General features: G+C 43.2%; 1 non-coding gene across 1 annotated transcript; it reads left to right on the forward strand.

Annotated features, from left to right (window-relative positions):
- Window positions 1–6,013: 6,013 nt before the first annotated feature.
- On the forward strand, window positions 6,014–6,087 carry TRNAK-UUU (transfer RNA lysine (anticodon UUU)). Its single transcript has one exon. It is a non-coding gene; the product is annotated as a tRNA-Lys (tRNA).
- The last annotated feature ends 3,591 nt before the right edge of the window (window positions 6,088–9,678 follow it).

Raw genomic sequence — 9,678 nt, forward strand, 5'->3', positions numbered from 1 at the left:
CTGGTGACATAAATGAAAGGAGCTCTTTAAACATCAAGTGTATTCAGAAAATGTTCCTCCGGAGAGGAAGGAGAGGGAATGAAAGAAGGAAGAATTATTTCCTAAGATCTATCAAAAATAGATTTAACGTTTGCAGCAAAGGTAAGGCTAGGCCTTAAAGTTACCCCATCTTCCAAAGTATCAAATGAAGAGAGGACAGAATTTTAAGGCTCCCAGCTCACCAATTGTTCTCAGCAAGGTGATAGAAAATAGGAAAATAACTTTATAGGAAACAATCTTTATGTCTACAGTATCCAGATCCTCAAAGAGATAAAATTGCAAAGCCTATAAAAGAGTAGGAAGATTCTGAGTTGGAGAAAAGGATTTTTCAACTGGTCTTACAATTGACAAAAGATCAGAACAGTCTAGACACCAAAGACTGTAACATCGACGAAGGTACAGAAAAGTCCCTAAAAACCTTTATCGCAAAGCAATGAGCTTTCAGATTGGAAAGAGATTCAAGTGAAACCCATTCAGAAGAAAATGCAAAATAGCAGACAAACTACAGGTAGGTGGCAAAAGATCATGAGCAGAACATCACGTCTCAAAAGACTTCCAGTTCTTTGAGTAAGACTTCGAAGTAGAAGGCCTGCTGGAGTGCTGAATTAACTCCACTAAGGAAGAGGAAAGACCCTTTGCTAGCAGTCCAGACTTCTCAACCTCCAAAGCGATAGAGTGAGTTGGAGCAAGAAGGTCAGGGACGACGTTCTGAGAGAGACACACTTGAGCAGTACCCAAGGAGGTAGAAGAGCCAGGGGTTCAGAAGAGGAAACCATGACATCTCTGGCCAATAAGGGCCCACAAGAATAAAGTTCCCTCCCCCCTGCTGAGACTTGAAGAGAACCATCTGGATCAATAAAAAGTGGGGGAATGTATAAAGGAGACTTCTCAGCCACTTTATCACCAATACGTCCGCTAAGTAGGCTCCTTGTTCCGGAAGCCTGGATCAGAATCGACAAAGATGAGCATTGTCCTTGTTTGAAAAGAGATCCAGAAAGGGTTTCACAAACTCTCGGCATATCTCTCAAAACAACGATCTGGATAACGTCAACTCCAGCAAATTTGGAAACCTCCAGCTGTCTGCCATCACATTGTCGGTGCCCTTGATGTGTACTGCCGACGTGTGCAACAGGTTGATCTCTGCCCAATAACCCAATTGTTCTGCTATTGCATTGAGGGATTTTGAATGCATGCTTCACTGTTGGTTAATGTAAAAGACAGCTACCTTATTCTCTTTCCTTACTAGCACATTTTTTTGAGACAGATGATGATGGGAAAACTTCAAAGCCCTGTAGATTACCATCAACTCCATCTATTTCCATGACCTCCGACTCTCTAGGAAAGAACACTTGAATCGACAGGATCAGTCCAACACAGTAGCTCTCCAGCCAGGTTTGCTGGCATCTGTTGCGAGGATTCAGGAGCATCCAGGTATATTAGTGTCCACTTAGACCAGTGGTCTTCAAACTCTTTAATGCCGCATCCACCCAATGGGAAAAAAAAACATTGGTGCCTCCCCTCTGAATTGTCCACAATTCTTCTATTAAATTGACACTGTTTAAATATGTCTAGACCTATTTAAACATTGCAGTTAAGTTATGTTACTGTTTTAAAAATGCAATCAAATACATGACCCAAAATATACTATTCTGGTCAGGCCTGCCCTACTAACCAATTGCAGCGTCATGCTCTGCTGAGTAAACTGATCTCACGACAGTGAGGAATGCACAGGCCGGGTGGTGCCCGGCGCACAAAAGCGCGCCTTCTTGTGTTGTACGTCTCTTCGCGCAAATGCAAACTCAGATTTCCTGCACTGTGGTCGGCAGGAGAGACATGGGAAGGCGCAGTAGGGAAGGCTTGAGCAACGAACCGTTGGCTATGTTTTGTTGTTACTTTGTTGACATGAGCTCAAGTAATTTGAAGCAGAAGGAACGGCCAGACCTAAAAAAAACTCTCTTACCTCCAACGCCGAATAACCACTATAATTATAATATCTCAAAAGCAGCTGGCCTTGTAAACTTAATGACCAAGCAAGCCGATGCATTTTGGGTTTTGTTGTAAAAGAATAAAAATACTATCCCTCCTTTCCTTTTTTTCCGGCAACAAGCGATGTTACAAAGATATCACAGGACACAGTGAGATTGAGTGAAAGAAGAGGCACTGAGGCTGGCGTGCAGCACTCCACAGCTCTTGTTATTGTAATCCAGACAGGGGGCGGAAGGAGAAAAGTATGAAGGAATTGCGATAGTGAGACCAACTCTTCTATCTATCTGCATTACATGGAAAAAGGATATCTTTAGTACTCATGGCTGATTAGCTCAGTTGGATAGAGCGTGGTGCTAATAACGCCAAGGTCGTGGGTTCAATCCCCGTACGGGCCAGGTTGCAGTTTTTTCTCTCAACTAAACTCTTTTTTTCTCATTTAATCAAGCTCTTATAAATCCATACACTCTGTTGCTCCAGTATACGTTCACTTTCCATTAGTCCTTCTTTTGCCACTGCTGACCAAAGCTCAAGCCGGCAGCGCCAGTAGAACAACACAAGTGCAAGGGATTGTCTCTCCAAGATGGAGACACTGCCTCAGACTATGTCTCGTGAGAGGTGGAGGGAGACCAAGAGCTGATTATTAGATGTGTGTGGATAAGAGGAACATAACTCAGGTGAACAGATTCTGGATAGTGATGCTATAGCTAGGATCAGCAACGTTACAGGGGAAAGGATAGGAAAATAATTAGGTGACAGAAGTATAGAAGTGGCTACAAGGGGGTGTGTCTCTTAAGAGGGCCGAAAGATACACTGAAGGCGAAGGTGAAGTGAAAGAAGAAAGAAAGATCAAAGGAAGTCGACAGTGATTGAGAGAAAACTCACAAAGGCAAATTGAGCAAAAGACAAGGCCTGGGGAGTTAGACTACTTCAATGCAAATTTACGCCGCAGATGAGCATGACAACTGACCCTTGTACAGTGGTGCTGAAACAATTTTCAGTGTGGGGGTGCTGCCATCAAAGGGCTTCTGAAAATCCAGGAATCATACAAAGAACTAGTCCTGCGGAATGAGCCACGCACATTCAGAAAGAGTGGTGATGCGTTGGTTACTTATTGGTAATCTTCATTAGCCTTAGTCCATTGCGTCCTTGTGACAGTCATTACAAAGTAAGGTGATGTCACCTTCCAACAGGAAGAAAGAACAGGAGGATCCTTAAATGCTAGCCCCATGCACCCAACCTGGGTGCCAAGCCCTTGCCAAAGGACTGATGGGAAGGTGGGCAGGATGTAATGTTTGTGACAAAGACAAGATGGACTAAGGGTAATGCAGAGTTCAAAACATTGGTACTCAAATGCAAAACAGAAAAATTATTAAGCCATAATGCTTGACAAATGTATGCTCTGAGGACCAAGTAGCCACCCTAGGAATTTCCTAGTTTGTTACTCACTGGAATTCAACCCAGGAGGTGGCCATTCCTCTCGTAGACCATCCCTGAACTGGAAGATATTCTAAAAAGCCTTGCAAAGCCAGAAAAATTGACAACTTAATCCACCTACTCAGAGTCATAAAAGTCACCTTCTTGTCTTTTCCAGGCTGTCCAAAAGTCACAAACAAGGAGTCGGTTTTCCTGAACTGCAGAGGCCTGGTGACATGAATGAAAAGAGCTCTTTAAACATCAAGTGTATTCAGCAAATGTTCCTCCGGAGAGGAAGGAGAGGGAATGAAAGAAGGAAGAATTATTTCCTAAGATCTATCAAAAATAGACTTAACCTTTGCAGCAAAGGTAAGGCTAGGCCTTAAAGTTACCCCATCTTCCAAAGTATCAAATGAAGAGAGGACAGCATTTTAAGGCTCCCAGCTCCCCAATTGTTCTCAGCAAGGTGATAGGAAATAGGAAAATAACTTTATAGGAAACAATCTTTATGTCTACAGTATCCAAATCCTCAAAGAGACAAAATTGCAAAGCCTATAAAAGAGTAGGAAGATTCTGAGTTGGAGAAAAGGGATTTTTCAACTGGTCTTACAATTGACAAAAGATCAGAACAGTCTAGACACCAAAGACTGTAACATCGACGAAGGTACAGAAAAGTCCCTAAAAACCTTTATCGCAAAGCAATGAGCTTTCAGAGTGGAAAGAGATTCAAGTGAAACCCATTCAGAAGAAAATGCAAAATAGCAGACAAACTACAGGTAGGTGCCAAAAGATCATGAGCAGAACATCACGTCTCAAAAGACTTCCAGTTCTTTGAGTAAGACTTCGAAGTAGAAGGCCTGCTGGAGTGCTGAATTAACTCCACTAAGGAAGAGGAAAGACCCTTTGCTAGCAGTCCAGACTTCTCAACCTCCAAAGCGATAGAGTGAGTTGGAGCAAGAAGGTCAGGGACGACGTTCTGAGAGAGACACACTTGAGCAGTACCCAAGGAGGTAGAAGAGCCAGGGGTTCAGAAGAGGAAACCATGACATCTCTGGCCAATAAGGGCCCACAAGAATAAAGTTCCCTCCCCCCTGCTGAGACTTGAAGAGAACCATCTGGATCAATAAAAAGTGGGGGAATGTATAAAGGAGACTTCTCAGCCACTTTATCACCAATACGTCCACTACCTAGGCTCCTTGTTCCGGAAGCCTGGATCAGAATCGACAAAGATGAGCATTGTCCTTGTTTGAAAAGAGATCCAGAAAGGGTTTCACAAACTCTCGGCATATCTCTCAAAACAACGACCTGGATAACGTCAACTCCAGCAAATTTGGAAACCTCCAGCTGTCTGCCATCACATTGTCGGTGCCCTTGATGTGTACTGCCGACGTGTGCAACAGGTTGATCTCTGCCCAATAACCCAATTGTTCTGCTATTGCATTGAGGGATTTTGAATGCATGCTTCACTGTTGGTTAATGTAAAAGACAGCTACCTTATTCTCTGTCTTTACTAGCACATTTTTTTGAGACAGATGATGATGGGAAAACTTCAAAGCCTTGAAGATTACCATCAACTCCATCTATTTCCATGACCTCCGACTCTCTAGGAAAGACCACTTGAATCGACAGGATCAGTCCAACACAGTAGCTCTCCAGCCAGGTTTGCTGGCATCTGTTGCGAGGAATTCAGGAGCATCCAGGTGTATTAGTGTCCACTTAGACCAGTGGTCTTCAAACTCTTTAATGCCGCATCCACCCAATGGGAAAAAAAACATTGGTGTCTCCCCTCTGAATTGTCCACAATTCTTCTATTAAATTGACACTGTTTAAATATGTCTAGACCTATTTAAACATTGCAGTTAAGTTCTGTTACTGTTTTAAAAATGCAATCAAATACATGACCCCAAATATACTATTCTGGTCAGGCCTGCCCTACTAACCAATTGCAGCGTCATGCTCTGCTGAGTAAACTGATCTCACGACAGTGAGGAATGCACAGGCCAGGTGGTGCCCGGCGCACAAAAGCGCGCCTTCTTGTGTTGTACGTCTCTTCGCGCAAATGCAAACTCAGATTTCCTGCACTGTGGTCGGCAGGAGAGACATGGGAAGGCGCAGTAGGGAAGGCTTGAGCAACGAACCGTTGGCTATGTTTTGCTGTTACTTTGTTGAAATGAGCTCAAGTAATTTGAAGCAGAAGGAACGGCCAGACCTAAAAAAAACTCTCTTACCTCCAACGCCGAATAACCACTATAATTATAATATCTCAAAAGCAGCTGGCCTTGTAAAGTTAATGAGCAAGCAAGCCGATGCATTTTGGGTTTTGTTGTAAAAGAATAAAAATACTATCCATCCTTTCCTTTTTTTCCGGCAACAAGCGATGTTACAAAGATATCACAGCACACAGTGAGATTGAGTGAAAGAAGAGGCACTGAGGCTGGCGTGCAGCACTCCACAGCTCTTGTTATTGTAATCCAGACAGGGGGCGGAAGGAGAAAAGTATAAAGGAATTGCGATAGTAAGACCAACTCTTCTATCTATCTGCATTTCATGGAAAAAGGATAGCTGTAGTACTCATGGCCGGTTAGCTCAGTTGGTTAAAGCGTGGTGCTTTTAACGCCAAGGTCGCGGGTTCGATCCCCGTACGGGCCAGGTTGCATTTTTTCTCTCAACTAAACTCTTTTTTTCTCATTTAATCAAGCTCTTATAAATCCATACACTCTGTTGCTCCAGTATACGTTCACTTTCCATTAGTCCTTCTTTTGCCACTGCTGACCAAAGCTCAAGCAGGCAGCGCCAGTAGAACAACACAAGTGCAAGGGATTGTCTCTCCAAGATGGAGACACTGCCTCAGACTATGTCTCGTGAGAGGTGGAGGGAGACCAAGAGCTGATTATTAGATGCGTGGGGATAAGAGGAACATAACTCATGTGAACAGATTCTGGATAGTGATGCTATAGCTAGGATCGGCAACGTTACAGGGGAAAGGATAGGAAAATAATTAGGTGACAGAAGTATAGAAGTGGCTACAAGGGGGTGTGTCTCTCAAGAGGGCCGAAAGATACACTGAAGGCGAAGGTGAAGTAAAAGAAGAAAGAAAGATCAAAGGAAGTCGACAGTGATTGAGAGAAAACTCACAAAGGCAAATTGAGCAAAAGACAAGGCCTGGGGAGTTAGACTACTTCAATGCAAATTTACGCCGCAGATGAGCATGACAACTGACCCTTGTACAGTGGTGCTGAAACAATTTTCAGTGTGGGGGTGCTGCCATCAAAGGGCTTCTGAAAATCCAGGAATCATACAAATAATAAGTCCTGCGGAATGAGCCACGCACATTCAGAAAGAATGGTGATGCGTTGGTTACTTATTGGTAATCTTCATTAGCCTAAGTCCATTGCGTCCTTGTGACAGTCATTACAAAGTAAGGTGATGTCACCTTCCAACAGGAAGAAAGAACAGGAGGATCCTTAAATGCTAGCCCCATGCACCCAACCTGGGTGCCAAGCCCTTGCCAAAGGACTGATGGGAAGTTGGGCAGGATGTAATGTTTGTGACAAAGACAAGATGGACTAAGGGTAATGCAGAGTTCAAAACATTGGTACTCAAATGCAAAACAGAAAAATTATTAAGCCCTAATGCTTGACAAATGTATGGTCTGAGGACCAAGTAGCCACCCTAGGAATTTCCTAGATGGTTACTCACTGGAATTCAACCCAGGAGTTGGCCATTCCTCTTGTAGACCATCCCTGAACTGGAAGATATTCTAAAAAGCCTTGCAAAGCCAGAAAAATTGACAACTTAATCCACCTACTCAGAGTCATAAAAGTCACCTTCTTGTCTTTTCCAGGCTGTCCAAAAGTCACAAACAAGGAGTCGGTTTTCCTGAACTGCAGAGGCCTGGTGACATAAATGAAAAGAGCTCTTTAAACATCAAGTGTATTCAGAAAATGTTCCTCCGGAGAGGAAGGAGAGGGAATGAAAGAAGGAAGAATTATTTCCTAAGATCTATCAAAAATAGATTTAACGTTTGCAGCAAAGGTAATGCTAGGCCTTAAAGTTACCCCATCTTCCAAAGTATCAAATGAAGAGAGGACAGAATTTTAAGGCTCCCAGCTCACCAATTGTTCTCAGCAAGGTGATAGAAAATAGGAAAATAACTTTATAGGAAACAATCTTTATGTCTACAGTATCCAGATCCTCAAAGAGATAAAATTGCAAAGCCTATAAAAGAGTAGGAAGATTCTGAGTTGGAGAAAAGGATTTTTCAACTGGTCTTACAATTGACAAAAGATCAGAACAGTCTAGACACCAAAGACTGTAACATCGACGAAGGTACAGAAAAGTCCCTAAAAACCTTTATCGCAAAGCAATGAGCTTTCAGATTGGAAAGAGATTCAAGTGAAACCCATTCAGAAGAAAATGCAAAATAGCAGACAAACTACAGGTAGGTGCCAAAAGATCATGAGCAGAACATCACGTCTCAAAAGACTTCCAGTTCTTTGAGTAAGACTTCGAAGTAGAAGGCCTGCTGGAGTGCTGAATTAACTCCACTAAGGAAGAGGAAAGACCCTTTGCTAGCAGTCCAGACTTCTCAACCTCCAAAGCGATAGAGTGAGTTGGAGCAAGAAGGTCAGGGACGACGTTCTGAGAGAGACACACTTGAGCAGTACCCAAGGAGGTAGAAGAGCCAGGGGTTCAGAAGAGGAAACCATGACATCTCTGGCCAATAAGGGCCCACAAGAATAAAGTTCCCTCCCCCCTGCTGAGACTTGAAGAGAACCATCTGGATCAATAAAAAGTGGGGGAATGTATAAAGGAGACTTCTCAGCCACTTTATCACCAATACGTCCACTACCTAGGCTCCTTGTTCCGGAAGCCTGGATCAGAATCGACAAAGATGAGCATTGTCCTTGTTTGAAAAGAGATCCAGAAAGGGTTTCACAAACTCTCGGCATATCTCTCAAAACAACGACCTGGATAACGTCAACTCCAGCAAATTTGGAAACCTCCAGCTGTCTGCCATCACATTGTCGGTGCCCTTGATGTGTACTGCCGACGTGTGCAACAGGTTGATCTCTGCCCAATAACCCAATTGTTCTGCTATTGCATTGAGGGATTTTGAATGCATGCTTCACTGTTGGTTAATGTAAAAGACAGCTACCTTATTCTCTGTCTTTACTAGCACATTTTTTTGAGACAGATGATGATGGGAAAACTTCAAAGCCTTGAAGATTACCATCAACTCCATCTATTTCCATGACCTCCGACTCTCTAGGAAAGACCACTTGAATCGACAGGATCAGTACAACACAGTAGCTCTCCAGCCAGGTTTGCTGGCATCTGTTGCGAGGAATTCAGGAGCATCCAGGTGTATTAGTGTCCACTTAGACCAGTGGTCTTCAAACTCTTTAATGCCGCATCCACCCAATGGGAAAAAAAACATTGGTGTCTCCCCTCTGAATAGTCCACAATTCTTCTATTAAATTGACACTGTTTAAATATGTCTAGACCTATTTAAACATTGCAGTTAAGTTCTGTTACTGTTTTAAAAATGCAATCAAATACATGACCCCAAATATACTATTCTGGTCAGGCCTGCCCTACTAACCAATTGCAGCGTCATGCTCTGCTGAGTAAACTGATCTCACGACAGTGAGGAATGCACAGGCCAGGTGGTGCCCGGCGCACAAAAGCGCGCCTTCTTGTGTTGTACGTCTCTTCGCGCAAATGCAAACTCAGATTTCCTGCACTGTGGTCGGCAGGAGAGACATGGGAAGGCGCAGTAGGGAAGGCTTGAGCAACGAACCGTTGGCTATGTTTTGCTGTTACTTTGTTGAAATGAGCTCAAGTAATTTGAAGCAGAAGGAACGGCCAGACCTAAAAAAAACTCTCTTACCTCCAACGCCGAATAACCACTATAATTATAATATCTCAAAAGCAGCTGGCCTTGTAAAGTTAATGAGCAAGCAAGCCGATGCATTTTGGGTTTTGTTGTAAAAGAATAAAAATACTATCCATCCTTTCCTTTTTTTCCGGCAACAAGCGATGTTACAAAGATATCACAGCACACAGTGAGATTGAGTGAAAGAAGAGGCACTGAGGCTGGCGTGCAGCACTCCACAGCTCTTGTTATTGTAATCCAGACAGGGGGCGGAAGGAGAAAAGTATAAAGGAATTGCGATAGTAAGACCAACTCTTCAATCTATCTGCATTTCATGGAAAAAGGATAGCTGTAGTACTCAT

The sequence above is a fragment of the Pleurodeles waltl genome, chromosome 12, assembly GCF_031143425.1.
Source record: "Pleurodeles waltl isolate 20211129_DDA chromosome 12, aPleWal1.hap1.20221129, whole genome shotgun sequence".
In the NCBI taxonomy this organism is placed as follows: Eukaryota; Metazoa; Chordata; class Amphibia; order Caudata; family Salamandridae; genus Pleurodeles; species Pleurodeles waltl.